This window comes from Macaca fascicularis, chromosome 17 (assembly GCF_037993035.2).
Source record: "Macaca fascicularis isolate 582-1 chromosome 17, T2T-MFA8v1.1".
NCBI classification, from domain to species: Eukaryota; Metazoa; Chordata; class Mammalia; order Primates; family Cercopithecidae; genus Macaca; species Macaca fascicularis.
Genome location: NC_088391.1, coordinates 35,402,447 through 35,420,757, shown reverse-complemented (window position 1 = coordinate 35,420,757; position 18,311 = coordinate 35,402,447). Strand labels below are relative to the sequence as shown.

General features: G+C 36.0%; 1 long non-coding RNA gene across 13 annotated transcripts in view; it reads left to right on the top strand.

The window, feature by feature from the left end:
* LOC123569795 (uncharacterized) overlaps positions 1 to 18,311 on the top strand; it is a 127,045-nt gene that overhangs the window by 34,822 nt on the left and 73,912 nt on the right. The gene's annotated exons all lie outside the window — the stretch shown is intronic.

Genomic DNA, 18,311 nt, shown 5'->3' with positions numbered 1-18,311 from the left:
TGCCAGTATTTTATTGAGGATTTTTGCATTGATGTTCATCAGGGATATTGGTCTAAAATTCTCTTTTTTTGTTGTGTCTCTGCCAGGCTTTGGTATCAGGATGATGTTGGCCTCATAAAATGAGTTAGGGAGGATTCCCTCTTTTTCTATTGATTGGAATAGTTTCAGAAGGAATGGTACCAACTCTTCCTTGTACCTCTGGTAGAATTCAGCTGTGAATCCATCTGGTCCTGGACTTTTTTTGGCTATTAATTATTGCCTCAATTTCAGAGCCTACTATTGGTCTATTCAGGGATTCAACTTCTTCCTGGTTTAGTCTTGGAAGAGTGTAAGTGTCCAGGAAATTATCCATTTCTTCTAGATTTTCCAGTTTATTTGCGTAGAGGTGTTTATAGTATTCTCTGATGGTAGTTTGTATTTCTGTGGGGTCGGTGGTGATATCCCCTTTATCATTTTTAATTGCGTCGATTTGATTCTTCTCTCTTCTTTATTAGTCTTGCTAGTGGTCTGTCAATTTTGTTGATCTTTTCAAAAAACCAACTCCTGGATTCATTGATTTTTTGGAGAGTTTTTTGTGTCTCTATCTCCTTCAGTTCTGCTCTGATCTTAGTTATTTCTTGCCTTCTGCTAGCTTTCGAATGTGTTTGCTCTTGCTTCTCTAGTTCTTTTAATTGCGATGTTAGAGTGTCAATTTTAGATCTTTCCTGCTTTCTCTTGTGGGCATTTAGTGCTATAAATTTCCCTCTACACACTGCTTTAAATGTGTCCCAGAGATTCTGGTATGTTGTATCTTTGTTCTCGTTGGTTTCAAAGAACATCTTTATTTCTGCCTTCATTTCGTTATGTACCCAGTAGTCATTCAGGAGCAGGTTGTTCAGTTTCCATGTAGTTGAGCGGTTTTGATTGAGTTTCTTAGTCCTGAGTTCTAGTTTGATTGCACTGTGGTCTGAGAGACAGTTTGTTATAATTTCTGTTCTTGTACATTTGCTGAGGAGTGCTTTACTTCCAATTACGTGGTCGATTTTGGAGTAAGTACGATGTGGTGCTGAGAAGAATGTATATTCTGTTGATTTGGGGTGGAGAGTTCTATAGATGTCTATTAGGTCTGCTTGCTGCAGAGATGAGTTCAGTTCCTGGATATCCTTGTTAACTTTCTGTCTCGTTGATCTGTCTAATGTTGACAGTGGAGTGTTGAAGTCTCCCATTATTATTGTATGGGAGTCTAAGTCTCTTTGTAAGTCTCTAAGGACTTGCTTTATGAATCTGGGTGCTCCTGTATTGGGTGCATAGATATTTAGGATAGTTAGCTCTTCCTGTTGAATTGATCCCTTTACCATTATGTAATGGCCTTCTTTGTCTCTTTTGATCTTTGATGGTTTAAAGTCTGTTTTATCGGAGACTAGGATTGCAACCCCCGCTTTTTTTTGTTCTCCATTTGCTTGGTAAATCTTCCTCCATCCCTTTATTTTGAGCCTATGTGTGTCTCTGCGTGTGAGATGGGTCTCCTGAATACAGCAGACTGATGGGTCTTGACTCTTTATCCAGTTTGCCAGTCTGTGTCTTTTAATTGAAGCATTTAGTCCATTTACATTTAAGGTTAAGATTGTTATGTGTGAACTTGATCCTGCCATTATGATATTAACTGGTTATTTTGCTCGTTAGTTGATGCAGTTTCTTCCTAGCCTCGATGGTCTTTACATTTTGGCGTGTTTTTGCAATGGCTGGTACCGGTTGTTCCTTTCCATGTTTAGTGCTTCCTTCAGGGTCTCTTGTAAGGCAGGCCTAGAGGTGACAAAATCTCTAAGCATTTGCTTATCTGTAAAGGATTTTATTTCTCCTTCACTTATGAAACTTAGTTTGGCTGGATATGAAATTCTGGGTTTAAAATTCTTTTCTTTAAGAATGTTGAATATTGGCCCCCACTCTCTTCTGGCTTGGAGGGTTTCTGCCGAGAGATCTGCTGTTAGTCTGATGGGCTTCCCTTTGTGGGTAACCCGACCTTTCTCTCTGGCTGCCCTTAAGATTTTTTCCTTCATTTCAACTTTGGTGAATCTGGCAATTATGTGTCTTGGAGTTGCTCTTCTCGAGGAGTATCTTTGTGGCGTTCTCTGTATTTCCTGGATTTGAATGTTGGCCTGCCCTACTAGGTTGGGGAAGTTCTCCTGGATGATATCCTGAAGAGTGTTTTCCAACTTGGTTCCATTTTCCCCCTCACTTTCAGGCACCCCAATCAGACGTAGATTTGGTCTTTTTACATAATCCCATACTTCTTGCAGGCTTTGTTCATTTCTTTTTCTTCTTTTTTCTTTTGGTTTCTCTTCTCGCCTCATTTCATTCATTTGATCCTCACTCGCAGATACTCTTTCTTCCAGTTGATCGAGTCGGTTACTGAAGCTTGTGCATTTGTCACGTATTTCTCGTGTCATGGTTTTCATCTCTTTCATTTCGTTTATGACCTTCTCTGCATTAATTACTCTAGCCATCAATTCTTCCACTTTTTTTTCAAGATTTTTAGTTTCTTTGCGCTGGGTACGTAATTCCTCCTTTAGCTCTGAGAAATTTGATGGACTGAAGTCTTCTTCTCTCATCTCGTCAAAGTAATTCTCTGTCCAGCTTTGATCCGTTGCTGGCGATGAGCTGCGCTCCTTTGCCGGGGGAGATGCGCTCTTATTTTTTGAATTTCCGGCTTTTCTGCCCTGCTTTTTCCCCATCTTTGTGGTTTTATCTGCCTCTGGTCTTGATGATGGTGATTTACTGATGGGGTTTTGGTGTAGGTGTCCTTCCTGTTTGATAGTTTTCCTTCTAACAATCAGGACCCTCAGCTGTAGGTCTGTTGGAGATTGCTTGAGGTCCACTCCAGACCCTGTTTGCCTGGGTATCAGCAGCAGAGGCTGCAGAAGATAGAATATTTCTGAACAGCGAGTGTACCTGTCTGATTCTTGCTTTGGAAGCTTCCTCTCAGGGGTGTACTCCACCCTGTGAAGTGTGGGGTGTCAGACTGCCCCTAGTGGGGGATGTCTCCCAGTTAGGCTACTCAGGGGTCAGGGACCCACTTGAGCAGGGAGTCTGTCCCTTCTCAGATCTCAACCTCCGTGTTGGGAGATCCACTGCTCTCTTCAAAGCTGTCAGACAGAGTCGTTTGCGTCTGCAGAGGTTTCGGCTGTGTTTGTTATTGCCCTGTCCCCAGATGTGGAGTCTACAGAGACAGGCAGGTTTCCTTGAGCTGCTGTGAGCTCCACCCAGTTCGAGCTTCCCAGCAGCTTTGTTTACCTACTTAAGCCTCAGCAATGGCGGGCGCCCCTCCCCCAGCCTTGCTGCTGCCTTGCCGGTAGATCACAGACTGCTGTGCTAGCAATGAGGGAGGCTCTGTGGGTGTGGGACCCTCCCGGCCAGGTGTGGGATATGATCTCCTGGTGTGCCTGTTTGCTTAAGGTGCAGTATTGGGGTGGGAGTTACCCGATTTTCCAGGTGTTGTGTGTCTCAGTTCCCCTGGCTAGGAAAAGGGATTCCCTTCCCCCTTGCGCTTCCCAGATGAGGCAATGCCTCGCCCTGCTTCAGCTCTCGCTGGTCGGGCTGCAGCAGCTGACCAGCACCGATCGTCCGGCACTCCCCAGTGAGATGAACCCAGTACCTCAGTTGAAAATGCAGAAATCACCGGTCTTCTGTGTCGCTCGCGCTGGGAGTTGGAGACTGGAGCTGTTCCTATTCGGCCATCTTGCTCCGCCCCCAGGCAGTATATTTAAAAGATAAATGTGCTATGGGAAAAAACTGTAATAGAGTAAGTGGGGAGGATTATACCAAGAGTCTTGTGATTATAAAAGTAGTCAGATGAAACTATGCTGATTAGGTGAAAGATGAGCAAAAATAGAAGGAAATGAAGCAATGAGTCACGGGTATTTGGAAGAGTCCACAGCCAGTAAAAAGACCGAGAGCTGTGGGGAACCCTGGAGCACTGGAAAACTAGTGAAGCCAACATAAACAGAAATGGATAATCAAGGAAGAGAGGAGTATACAATAATGTCGCAGAGAGAAATTAACCCTACATAGTACAGCTTTTATAGACTATTTTATAGACTTTTATTTTACTCTTAGTTAAATGAGGAATCATGAGAAGATGACAAGGATGAACATGCATTTATAAATGATAACTCTGGCAACTATGCTAAGAATTGACTGTAACAAGAAAAGAATTTAGTAGGTAGACTAGTTAGCAGATCAATATAACTAGTTAAGTTAAAGATAATAGCCTTTTCTAGAATGAAAACAGTGGTGGAAGTGGGAGGTAGATTCATCCTACCATACTTCTTCCAGGAAGAGCCAGGAAAATGTGTTGATATATTGGATTTAAAGTGTGATGGAAAGAGAAGACCAAAGACAATTTAAAGATGCTTAATCACAAACTGAAATGGTGGAGCTACCACAATCTAAGGTGGAGAAAAGCGGGGGTGGAACAGGTTGAGCTGCCTGATTGGAAATTCAGATTTGGACATCTTAATTTTGAGATAACCAAGATAAAGTTGACCTTTTTAACAATGCGAGATTTGGGGCACTGACCCACTAAATAGTTGAAAATTTGCATCATTTTTGACTTTCCAAAAACTTAACTACTCATAGCGTACATTTGACCAGAAGCCTTACCAATAACAAACATATACATATATTGTATGTTATGTGTATTATATACTGTATACTTTCAAAAAAATTAAGCTGCAGAAAAGAAAATGTTCAGAAAATCATAAGAAAGAAAAATATATTTGCAATTTATTAAGTAAAATGGATCATCACGAAGGTCTTCATTCTTAGCATCTTCAAGTTAAATATGCTGAGGAGTAGGAAGTGTTGGGGTTGGTCATACTGTCTTGGGGTGACAGAGGGAGAAGAAAATTCATGTGTAAGTGGATACACACAGTTCAGACATGTGCTGTTCAAGGATCAACTGCATATTGAATAGTATTTGGGTAAACAAGGTGAATTTTAAGGGAGAACTATGAGTCTAAGGTATTTATTTTAGAGTCAGATAAATTTACGAAGTGAGTGAATGTGGCTAGAGAAGTCCAAGGTCTGAGATCAGAATCTTACTCCTGTGTTAAGGAATGAGGCAGATAAAAAAGTGAGAATGAATTAGAAAGGGGCAGGTACTAGGAAACAAAGGAAGAGAAGGAGGAACATGTGGATTCTTGAAAGCAGGACCAAGAAAGTGTTTTTAAGAAAGAGTGATAAAATATTAAATAATGTTTAAAAGGTGTGATGGTTAATACTGAGTGTCAACTTGATTGGATTGATGGATGCAAAGTATTGTTTCTGGGTGTGTCTGTAAGAGTGTTGCCAAAGGTGAATAACATTTGAGTCAGTGAACTGGGAGAGGCAGACCCACCCTTAGTCTGAGTGGGTACCATCTAATCAGCTGCCATCACGGCTAGAATAAAGCAGGCAGAAGTTGGAAAGAGCAGACTTGCTGAGTCTTTTGACCATCATCTTTCTCCCTTGTTGGATGCTTCCTGCCATCGGACATTGGACTCCAAATTCTTCAGCTTTTGGACTCTTGGACTTACACCAGTGGTTTGCCAGGGCCTCTTGGGCCTTTGGCCACAGACTGAAGGCTACACTGTTGGCTTCCCTACTTTTGAGGTTTTGAGTCTCAGACTGGCTTTCATAATCCTCAGCTTGTAGATGACCTATTGTGGAACTTCACCTTGTTATCCTGTGAGTCAGTACTTCTTAATAAGCTCTCCTTCATGTGTGCATCTATCCTTTTAGTTTTGTCCATCTTGAGAACCGTGACTAATAGAGAAGGCAAATGAGATGAAGACCATGAACAGAACATTGGATTTAGTATGTAGAATCAGTTCAGATTTTGACAAGAGCAATAAACTTGGAGTAGGATGAGTACAAAGGGATTCAGTGGTTTAGTAGAGAATGAGAGGAGGGAAATTAGAGAAAGGCAACAACTATTTTAAGGATTTGAAAAATGACAGGTCATTCTTCCCAATTCTATACTCAATAATAGATAAACAACAGCTGTCTCACATATTCAAAACATATGAACATTAAGTGTGTAAACTTTTTTTGGAGCAACTGAGAATTTTGTAAGTAAAGTCTACAAAATCATTTCATCTCAACCTTCACCACTTACATATTAAAATATTGTGTGTCTTTACCTGGAGTTTCACTTACCTTTTAAAAACACAATTTTTTTTCAGCCAATATTGCGTGTAGTCACATCTGTCAATGTCTGCTTGCTTAATTCTCAGGATAAATCCTTTCACTGAGTTCCAGAATGATTCAGAGTAAATGTTCCTCTATTTCTTTTGTTGTTCTCATCCTCTTTACTGAGTTTCAGTTACACATTGGAATCATTTTCTTTGAAGACTATTACCCAGTTAGCTGTCTACATATTTTGAAAGAAACCTGTAATTTGTGCCTTGATCTACATATACTCAGGGAATTGCACTTTATTATTTACATTTTAAAATACAATTTAAAAAATTCTCCACTTGGAAAATTTAGAAAAGTATTTAAAACAACATAATTATTTCAGAGTAAAGTGGAGGAAGAGGAGCAACAAAAAACATGCACATATATAATATAATTGTGCTTAAGAATAAAACAACAGTGGATTACCACAATTCTCAGAAAGCGCAAGAGGATTACACAATGTCATATTTATGGTCATAAAATATATGACATAAGTATATTTTATACATTTTAGTAAGGTAAATGTTATTAGCAAACACAATGTGATCAATTTTGTCTGGTGGAGAGAAAAATATTTGGTTAAAAAATAGGCAATTAAAGAATAAACAGGATTTAATTAGATAAGTCAAATAGGCAGCTTTGAGGTAAAGTTTGTATTAATATGTTTTCATATTGTTAATAGATTTATACCTGAGAATGAAAAATTTAAAGAGTTTTAATGGATTTAGTTCAATATGCCTGGGGAGGCTCACAATCATGGTGGAAGGGGAAAGGCACATCTTACATGGCAGCAGACAAGAGAAGAGAACTTGTGCAGGGAAACTCCCATTTATAAAACCATCAGATCTTGTGAAACTTATTTACTATCATGAGAATAGCATGGGAAACACCCAATCTCATGATTCAATTACCTCCCACTGGGTCCCTTCCACAACATGTGGGAATTGTGGAAGCTACAATTCAAAATGAGATTTGAATGGGGACACCACCAAACCATATCATTCCACCCCCTTCCCCTCCCAAATTTCATGTCAACCAGTTATGCCTTCCAAACAGTCCCCCCAAGTCTTAACTCATTTCTTCATTAACTGAAAAGTCCACAGTTCAAAGTCTCATGTGAAACAAGGCAATTCTCTTCCATCTATAAGCCTGTAAAATCAAAAGCAAGTTAGTTGTTTCCTAGATGCAATGGGGGTACAGGCATTGGGTAAATACAGCCATTCCAAATGGGAGAAACTGGCCAAAACAAAGGGTTTGCAGGCCCCTTGTAAGTCTGGAATCCAGCAGGTCAGTTAAATCTTAAAACTCCAAAATGATCTCCTTTGACTCCATATCTCATGTCAAGGTCACACTGATGCAAGAGGGTGGGTTCCCATGGTCTTAGGCAGTGCCAAACCTGTGGCTTTGCAGGGTACAGCTTCCCTCCTGGCTGCTTTCATGAACTGGTATTGAGTATCTGTGGCTTTTCCAGATGCATAGTGCAAGCTGTCAGTGGACCTACCTTTCTGGGGTCTGGAGGTTTAATGGACTCAGTTCTATGTAGCAGGTGGGCCTCACGATCATGATAGGAGGTGAAAGGTATGTCTCACATGGTGGCACACAAGAGAAGAGAAATTGTGCAGGGAAATTCCCCTTTATAAAACCTTCAGATCTCATGAGACATATTCACTATCACGAAAATAGCATGGGAAAAACCTGCTCCTATGATTCAATTACCTCTCACCAACTCCCTCCCACAACACGTGGGATTTGTGAGAGCTACAATTCAAGATTAGATTTGGGTGGGGACATAGCCAAACCATACCAACTTCATCTGAGCAGCAACTAAATATACTTTATTCACTATACATCCCCAGTACCTATCACAAAGACTAGTAAAGTAGAAGCATATTAATATTTGTTGATTAAAAGAGTAAGAGAAAGAAGACTTTCTCAGGAACTTTATGCAGTAGTTACCATTTTTATTTAATAACCTGAGAAATTTCGGGACTCTTAAGTCTTTGTCTACCTTTAGAAATAGATATCTCTTCTGCCAATCACTCATTGCATGTTTGAGAGACCCAATGTAACTTGATGTTTTATATCAGAAAGGTGTCTTTGATAATATGGCTATTTAACAAATATAATATTACAGATGACAAATAAAGTAAAAATAAGCAATCAAAGTAAATACTGTTAATGTTAATATATTTTAGCCTTAGATATTTGAACTCACAAAAGGTATTTTCATTTTTAGGACTAAAGTAAGTAAATAAAATGAAACAAAATAATTTCTATCCATTTATAAATTCTAGTCATGTTTTTAAACAATATACAGTTAATGCTAACATAATGTTTGTAATTAATTTAGATAAGCTATTAATCAAAAACCGCCTGTGTCATTAATATATGTTTTCTTTGTTGTTAATTAAACCCCTATCAAGCACTAATTGCAATTACTCTAGAGAATCCTCAATATATTTATACTTGTCTTCTACTAAAGAAAATGTGTCTGAGTAGCAAAATTATTTAAAATAATAGTAGTAATACCATAAAATATATTTAGTAGGCAAAAATACTTTTGAATAAATTCTCTTGAGCCATTTTAGCAACAAGTTTTGGTCTTGTCTGGATTTATCAAGCTTGTTTCTGAATTTTGTAGTCACTAAAAATACAACATGATTATTTTTAAATAAAATAAAAATATTTTCCTTTGTCTAATTTATCTGCTTTCTGGAGAAAGATTATGCTCATCTCTATTGACCAGTATGCTTCTTAAATTTAGGTTTTGTAGCAGTGAATAAGTCATCTAACCAGAATCATATTTTAATACTAAATTTTTGAAAACCTACTCACTGCAAACTATAAAAGTGTACTCCCTACATAAGGTAGACATATTTACTTGGATTACTATGTGGAAAAATTTTAGATAATAATGGAATCATTTCATTGTATTTCCACATAAAGTATAATATGGACAATAAAATTATCCACAGGTGGGACTCTTATCTCAGTCACATAGAGCAGATGGAAGAATAGAAATTCTCTGACCATCCATAGGTAATACTGCTACTTTTCTTAACTCTTTCAGAGTTATATATTACATTACATTCAATTACATTCAGATCTTTGGACACTGATTCTAAAATAATACCAGTTCCTTGATATTCCAGAATTTACATATTGTCCATGGATCAGAGTGAGCATTATGGAATGAGGTGATAAGTGGAGTTTTGATCAAAACAAGGTAGACTAGATCATATTTATCACCCATGGTCTATTTATTTCCCCATACCTTGGGTTTATTGTTATAATGAATATTTTTACCAACTGGAAGAACATCTACAATGTCATCCTGACACGGAGATAATGGTTATGATGGTAGAAAAAGTCAAGACGAAAAATTTGGAACGCCCACTAACTACCAAAATAACAGATAGCAAATCAATTCCAATGTTCTAACTTCCAGGGAATTACAAGAATTAGTGTCATGTTGAAGGATTGTAAGGCTCAAGGATATCGACTCTTCTAAGATCCACATTTCCACTGTCTAGGGATAGATTATTTGAGAATGGCAGTGAATTATTTTAATATTAATCATCTGCAAATGCAATTATTATTTGTGAGGTGAATTTATTTGCTTGAACAAATTAAACAGTCCTTGGCAATCAGTATGCAGTTTTTAGGATGGAAAATACTGTCACATTCAGTGCAAGAAATAGAGAATATTATAAGAGTATCATGACATGCTGGCTTTTATCTGGAATAGATAGCAATACACATTTTCCACTTTGCGTCAAAGTTCATTTGGCTCTATGCTATTATAAGTTCAAGGTGCCTTTCTCATATCAAAATTACATAAGACATTACAACAATTCATTATTGAGGTATTGAGATTAAATAATGTTATTTGGATCTGTATATCAGTTCTTAATTTCTTTTACAAGATATATGCATGCTAAAGATCTGCTACAAAACTTATGATCTGCCACCTTGATGAATTTAGTTGTTTCTTTGCTTAAGAGATGCTAGATATCCCCTCTAAAGTGAAGAACAGTGCTACACCTTGAATCTTTTGTCATTACAAAGTTGGGACATAGGAGGTGATTTTCCTTGGATTCTTGAAGGCAAAACATTTCTGATGCTCGCATTATCCCCTAAATGGCCTAAAAGATTGGCTGCTTTGAGTAGGTTTTAGAGCAAGACAAGGTTTTCCAGCTGGTTTGGGCAATACTGAAAGCATCATTGCCATGCAGTACTTATGACTCAGAATATCAAAATGGCTGTAATAGAAAAGGATGTTGTAGAGGCCATAACAATCCTTGATAATATAATTACAGTGAAGGTCCCTGGGTTTTGGAGTCAAGCATCTAGAAAATAGCTTTAAAAAAGAAACAGTTCTGGGCACCTGTAGTCCTAGCTACACGGGAGGCTGAGGCAAGAGAATGGCATGAACCTGGGAGGCAGAGCTTGCAGTGAGCAGAAATAGCACCACTGCACTTCAGCCTGGGCAACAGAGCGAGACTCCATCTCAAAAAAAAAAAAAAAAAAAAAAATCCCCCCAAAAAAAACCAAAAACAAAAAAAAGAACCAGTTCTTGTCCTAGTTATAGAGCTTAAAGACTGAGTAAATAACCATGGAACATTAGGGGATATGGCATCTGATCTGCTAGGGTGCTATATAATCTATCTAATGTGTGTTGTACCTCTACCTGCATTCTAACATCCGGTTGATGCATATTAAGTCATATAAGCAGCATCCTTACTCTCCCCCATGTGATTTCAAGTCAATTACTTAGAACTAGTTTACCAATTTCCTAAATTAAAAAACTTTTAATATAAACTATTTAAAAATAAAATTTCAAATACTATAATCTGGTTTACAGATTATTCTTAATGGCATTCTGAAAGTTGTGGGAAGAATAGTGTGTCTACGGTTCAACTTAATGCAAAGGTGATCGTAAACCTCAAGGGAATAAATTTGTGAAGAATATATTATTGCTACTTTGTGTGGAATAAAGAGATGGAGAAAAAAACTGTGATAAATTCCCATGTATATTTTTGTGTAAATAGGTCCTTTAACTGAAATGCTAATAGAGAAAAGATAAAATCTATAAATTATCTGATTCATAATTCTTAAAAAAGAGATTAAGATAAACATCTGTACTAATGCATCAGAAGTAACTAAAGCCTTCGAACAAGAACTTGAAAGAAATAAGACTGGAAGGCTGGTGAGAAAGATATTGCAATTTTTTGAGGGATAACTACTCAAAACAGTCTTGATTTGTAAGAGTATTTTTACCCACATGAATTCTCTCCATAGAGCCTTGCTGTGGAACTAGATCACTGAAAAGACGATGTCAGTAACCCTCAGCTTCCAGCTTGTTTTGATAAGCCTATTCACAAAAGTAGGTAGAATGTTGACAATGGAGACTGTGAATTGAGTAAACAATAGCGATTGTCCATATCAGGGCCAATCAAGTTACAAGTTCTTCTCAGTGCTCAAGTCGTGAATGGCAGGAACAACCTGATCACCTGATATGGTACCATAAACCAGAGTGGACAAATCAACTCTTCGGTATCAAATTGATTATACTGAACATTTTCTGTGGTAAAGGGTCAGTAATACCTTCTCATGGAAAGAGATACTATATTTGGATATGCTATACTATATTTGAAATGGATATTTGAATTATCTGTATAACAAAATCTCCCAAACTGGGCAGTTCATTTCTAAGTCATGTGGTGTCTGCTTGGATGGGCTTGACTGGAGTGTCCACTACAAAGTTGACTTCTTTATTCACGTATCTGTTTCCTTGGTGTTCCTTAATGTCTCTCTCCCTCTCTCCCTCCATCTCTCTCTCCCCCATCCCCCTCCCTCTCTTTCAATCTCTATCTCTCCATGTAAAACGATTGAGAGAAAAGATCCCGTATGAAGACAGGCATCTATTCTCTAGATCCTTTCTACATGCTTTGGGCTTTTCATAGTTCAGCAGTTTTAGGGTTTTCAATCTTCTTAAAGGTGGTTGATTTCCTAGATCAATGAATTGTTCCAGTGTTCCAAAAGCATACACTCCATGAATTCTAAGCAGAAGCCGAGAGGCTTATTATGAACAAGTCTCAGGCATGCAAGATATAACTTTAGCTGATTCTCCTGGAGAACCAAGTTCCTATGGACACAAAGTGGAAGAAAAGAATAAACCCCTTCTCTTAATTGCAAGACAGTATCCACATACCAGAAGGGAAGAAATTATTTGTGGCTGTCTTACAGATGAGCTACCATAACCTCTTTTTTCTGCCAACAATAGCATATGTTATTCAACATAACGGTACCCACACAATCCATCAGTGAAAAACTACTATTTTTATTATGTACAAAATATGCAGAAGATAACCTTATTGAAATGAGACATGTCTTATTGAAGATACAGCTATGGTTTTAGATTTTTTTCCTCAAAATTGAGATTTTATGCCTCAATTATTTTTTTAAAATTGAGATTAAAACACCCCCAACTATTTATCAATAGTGAGCTTCCTTATATAACTAGAATATATGTGTTCATATATCAAGAGACAGAAAATAGAATGGAATCTCTCATTGTTGCATCCACTAAGCCCCTCATGAACACTTGGTTTCCTTTTCCTAAAATTCTGCATTCTGCAATTTTGAAGATATAATATTCAAAAGAGAAGTGCCCTGTCCAGAGATATACAATAATTCCATTTAAATGGAAATAAAACTGTCTCCCAGACTTTTGGTTTCCTTCCATCTCTGAGTGAGAAGAAATCAATAGAGGTTATACTTTTTGACTGGGGTGATTGATCTTAATCATCTAAAGCAAATAAAGTTGTTTCTATAAAACAAAGGGAGGAGAAGAAATATGACATAGGAATCTCCTAATGAAAGTTAACTTTAATTTTATACAAGTGTGACCTCTAAAGGTTTATAATTGCTGAAAAATCAAAACTTCCATATTCAAAGCAAATTATCTTTTTTTTGTGTGCTATGTCTTAACATTTTTCTCTACATGCTGAAGAATATAATGATGGTACCAGAACTAAAACCAGAGGTGAGATAAGTATCACTTAGAGATCCTAAACTTCAACCTGAATGTAGCAAGATACATATTTGTATATTGTTTGATTGTTTGCTTGCCTATCTTTCCTTCCTTCCTCCCTCCCTTCTCCCTCCTTCCTTCCTTTCTTCCTTCCTTCCCCCTTCCCTTCCCTTCCCTCCCCTCCCCTCCCCTCCCCTCCCCTCCCCTCCCCTCCCCTCCCCTCCCCTCCCCTCCCCTCCCCTCCCCTTCCCTTCCCTTCCCTTCCCTTCCGTTCTTCCTTCCCTTCCTTCTCTTTGGAAAGGGAGTTAATTCTTATTCAGTTTTGTGAGGAATCATTGCAAAGAGATTATTCTCTTTTTTTTCTTGTAATTGACAAATGTTCATTGCATGTATTTATGGGGAACAAAGTGATATTGAGATTTACAAATGCAATGTAGAATATATCAAGCTAATTAACATATCCATCACCTCAAATGCCATTTTTTAATGGTGAGAACATTTGTAATTTACTGTTTTAGTTATTTTGAAATGTGCAACAGACTGTTATTTACTATATTCAACATGCTATGCAATAGATCTCAAAAAAAAAAAAAAAAAAAATCCAAACTATTCTTCCTTTCTAACTAAGGCGTTGTGCCCTTTGGCCATCTCTCCATTCCTCTGTCGACCACCACCCCTTCCCTCAGCCTCTGCCTCTAGCAACCACCATTCTACTCTTGCCTTCTAAGAGTTTGATTGTTTTAGATTCCACATATGTAAAGACATGTACTATTTATCTTTCTGTTCCTGGCTAATTTGACATAGCATATTGTTCTCCAATTCCATCCATACTGTTGTAAATGGCAAAACTTCTTGTTAAAGGCTAAAAAGTATTTCATTGTGTATATACAGCAGATTTTCTTAATCCATTTGTCTGTTGATGGACACTTGATTTCATAACTTGGTTATTGTTGATACTGCCATGTTTTATTAGGAATGCATTTTGTTTGCTTTTATAATTGGAATTGAAATCTAGAAAGAATGGTGGAAATTGGTTTTGGCATCCCATAATATGGAACAGACTGGATATTTCTCTTCATTTTGGTGCAAAACAACTGAATCCTCTTCTTATGTATGGAGACTCTCCCCACTATATAAGTTTTTGTCAGACATACATGCACACGTGGAGCTTTGAAACTTTCTTAGGGATTAAAATAAGCAGGCAAACCTGCACATATACCCAATGAATCTAAAATAATAGTTAAAATTATAAAAATAAAATAAAATATGCAGGGACAACGAAGATATTCAACAGTGGCAATGATGGCGGCCACATCAATTTTGAGGGACATCTGTAGCAAAGGTACCAGCATAGGCAATTTATGCTTGGTGATATTTGCAGTGGTGATGAAAGCTGAGGCAACCTGCATACATTTGTGAAGAGACAGTACTCATAGATTGCTTCTATGCATGAGATTGTGACAGCAGCCCTTATTCTCTAGATTCTCCATTTCCTTTGTCTTTTTCTAAGCCTCGTCTTCCTGTTTTACTGGTGACTTTATGAGGTACTCTATTATCAATCAGCACAGTCTCCCAATGTTTACATTAGTCCGAAACCATTTCTGTTGCATGCAACAGAGAATCCTATCTTGTAAACATATACTCACAAAGACATATATTTTTAAATGTACATTCTGTATATAAGATGAATAAAGTAAATGTACTTTAAGAATTTTTGGTGTATTCAAAAACTTTTTTTACATCAGTGTGATTGTTGTTTTTCTCACACAAGATATGCAATCAATCGTATGCATATGCAATCAGAAAGAATTACAATTGACTGAGGGTTATGAAATTATATCAATTTTTAACAAAGTATAACAGAATATTTTTCCATTGTGGAAACAAAGACATTCATTGGTATTTTCTGTGAAAGAAATGCAGGTGTTTTATAGAATACCAAACAAGCATTGATCTTTAGCAGTAGTATGAAGAATGCAAGAACTGGTATTATGTCAGTGTTGCTTTACTCTGCAGTATTGGTAGTATATTTAGCCATAAAAAAATTAGATCCCTTTGAGTTGTCATTTACTTGTTATTCAAGGATAATGATATCTTTTGAACATTTCTATGCACAAATTGATAAAGATGTGTCTTCAGATGATATCGTGGCCAAAATGTTTTACAAGTACTAGGTTTAGTATAATCCTTATACTGATAATTTTACCCTTTACAGCTCAGAGGAAGTTCACTTTATTTTAAGGTTATGTTAACTGGAATTATTATTTTTTTTTTAATTACTTAACCTAGGGAAAAAATCTGTATTATAATACAAATAAAAATAGAATTCAAAGTTGGCAATAAAAATACCTCTATTCAAGTGTTTTACTTTTTAGATCTCAATTTTTTTCTGTATGCAAGAACTTTACATATTTTTGTATGTGTGGTCCAAAATATAGAATAATATTTTGAACTTTGTTGCAATAAAAATTCAGCTCAATTTAGCAATTCCACAATGTATATATATATATTTCAAAACAGCATGTTGCGTGTAAAAAAGTAATTTATATTTACATATTAATTAAAATATACAAAAGAAAACAGTTAAAAATTACTGAAATACTATGTCAAATAAGTGAATTTCATGAATTTAGTGTAAAATAACTCACTAAGAAAATGATCCAAAAGTGATGTGCCATTGTTTCAGCATGGTTTAGAAGAAACTTTATAAAAATAGACGATGCACACTTAGCATAATGACTAAAGTGTTAATGATGATAAAACCCTCCACATTGAAGGGTGGATAATTAATTCCCACCAACTAAAATTTTGTGACTTGTGGTTTTGTTTTTTAATATATGAAACATGTCATATAAGGGTTTTTGCCTTGATAACAATTTCTAGTCACTGGAAATAGACATATATCAATATCTCTATCATTATCTATCTGTATTTACTCAGATATTATATGTTATACTAAGAACCATGCTAAACAAAATGATGCACATGTGATTGCAAACATTTATTGAGAGAAAAGTCTTTTAAAAACAATCAGAAAATAAAATGACTAACAGAATCTCAATATCTAACATGACCATTGTTTTTATATATAGATATTATATTCTTAAACATATCTTAATTCTTCAGCTACCCTATGTTCTTTGTTCTAGCATAGCATTGGGATAAGAGTTCAAAATTTTGTCTAGTATTTTTCTTTAGTTACTTATAATTTATGGTAACATTGATCTTTCACCAGTGTAGTACTCATTTTATTGACAGAAGATGACATATAGCATTCTTTATTCCTTTGAATGTTTATAAGCTTCAAAGGGACAGAAATATGCTATGATAACTAATATTTATTGGATAATAACTATGTGCCAGATACTGAATATTCTACTGATTATAACCCATTTAATCAATAAAACAGTGCTATTATTGCTTGAGATTATTATTCTGTTTGTTTAAATATTAGGAAAGGAGGACGCACGGTGTAAATGGCTTATGAAAGATCATAGAGTTAGTGTCAAAGCTAGAATTTACCAGGCAGTCTGACTGTGGAGTTAATATTGTGGCTGATACCCTTAAATGATGAAAGATGATGGCTGTACTTGGTAGATCAGGAAAATTCAGTTTTCATGATTTTACCTTAGTTGTTCCTGATAACTTTAAAAAGTAGCCTTAAAAAAATAAAATTATGATGCTTTCCAGCAATTTCCATTTTTCTTTTATCTTTGTCCCATTTTCTTCTCCTCTCCACTGGACAAACTATCAGTGTAACCACTAAACAAGCGTCTTACCAGTATAGATCCAGTAGCTCCTTGTAAGCAAAATCTGCTTATTTAATAGGAGTCATATATGTCCCAGCTAGAGGTGTTTTACTCATCTTGAAAAATATGGTACAAAAGAATTCTTCTTGCGTCACCCACTTCCTCCCTAAAAGCTATTTACGGTACTGAGTGCTGAAAGTTTCAGAAACCCGAGCAAGAAAGACAGCAGGAATTGAAACGCTGAAACTCAGACTCAAAACTGGAACAGGTGTCAGCAATTACATATTTATCTGCCTTTAATAAACTGAACTGAATGTCAGATACTACAGTTTATCATGAGCCATTTAGCTATGTTTGCACCAATATCTTAAAAATATTATATTTAGTAATCATTCAAGGGCAAATAAAAGATATGTTTAATCAAATGAAATAAATTTCCTCGTGTACCTCAACAGTTAACTAAAGGCCAGTCTTTTTTGTACTGAGAAACACACAACTAAAGGAATTCAATCAAAGCTAAAAGGTATATAGAGGGAGTTAGATATATTCTAAACCTATTGAACCCTAAGACAAAAAGCAAAATATTATGAAAAATGTGCAAAAGTAAATGAATACATTTTCCATGACTTAAATATATTATTATTTTACATATTACAATAAGGAGTATTACCCTGAGGAAGAAAACAATTGTCCTATCTTGGAGGAATTAAGCATTTCTTACATTTTTAACCAAGCAAATATTTATATCTAGAGGCTCTGAGAATACTATTTTTAGAAACCCATGGTTCATACATAGTAGAAAAATTAAGATGACTATAAAATACATATTATAATATTGTATACCATAACATTATGTACCATAATATTAACTATATATTTGAATTGTTATATCATAGGTAATAGATAAATGTATAAAATGATAATATAAAATTTAGAGACCAAATGCTTCCATTAGCATAGTATTCAAATATTTTTGGGCATACTTTGCTCAGGTAAACAGCTTCAAAATAGGTAAACAAAATATACTCTTTTTAGTTTCTTAGTTAGACTTTTATTATTTGCTGCTTTGCAAAAAGTTCCAGTTCTTTATGATTTTATAATGTTTTCAGTAATCTCATAATAAGAATTATATTAACTACAGGCATGCTATGCCTTTGCTGAATGCCAGAAATAAGCCTAGATATATCTATCCACTGAGATAAAACTCTCTTTATGGCATTCATCAGAAGCATAGGAAATGTAAGCAATAAATAATTTGCAGTTTATTTAACAATAGGTCTTCCCAATGGATTATCTAGGGCTTATTAAATAATGTGTTATTTTTTCATCTA